This window comes from Tupaia chinensis, unplaced genomic scaffold, assembly GCF_000334495.1.
Source record: "Tupaia chinensis unplaced genomic scaffold, TupChi_1.0 Scaffold148617_1, whole genome shotgun sequence".
Classification (NCBI taxonomy): Eukaryota; Metazoa; Chordata; class Mammalia; order Scandentia; family Tupaiidae; genus Tupaia; species Tupaia belangeri.
The window spans coordinates 59,997-60,386 of NW_006208466.1; positions in this window are offsets into that span (position 1 = coordinate 59,997).

Below are 390 nucleotides of genomic sequence, written 5' to 3' on the forward strand. Positions count from 1 at the left end.
TGAGCTCACTGCACATTGTATGATATTTTGATCTAAACATTTTTATATATGCAGAAAAATTAATTTAATTTATTTTCTATTTCTTTTTCTTTTTGGAGAGAGTTTTGCTATCAAGTGCATATACTCACTGGACATACAGAGAGAGGCAGAAATAGATAAATCCCCCCCCCAAGAGAGATGGCCATATCTCATCTTTTCTCCTCTAGTCTGGTCACACACATGCACATACACGTGCACACACGCTCAGCATGAGTTTAAAATCTTTGGGTCCAGACTACATGTGAGCCCAGTGACATAACCAATATGCCATGCCATCTGCTGGCCTCCCAGTTGCTTAAGGAAATACATTCAATTAAAAAAAAGTTAAACTCTTTTTTTAAGAATTTTTTT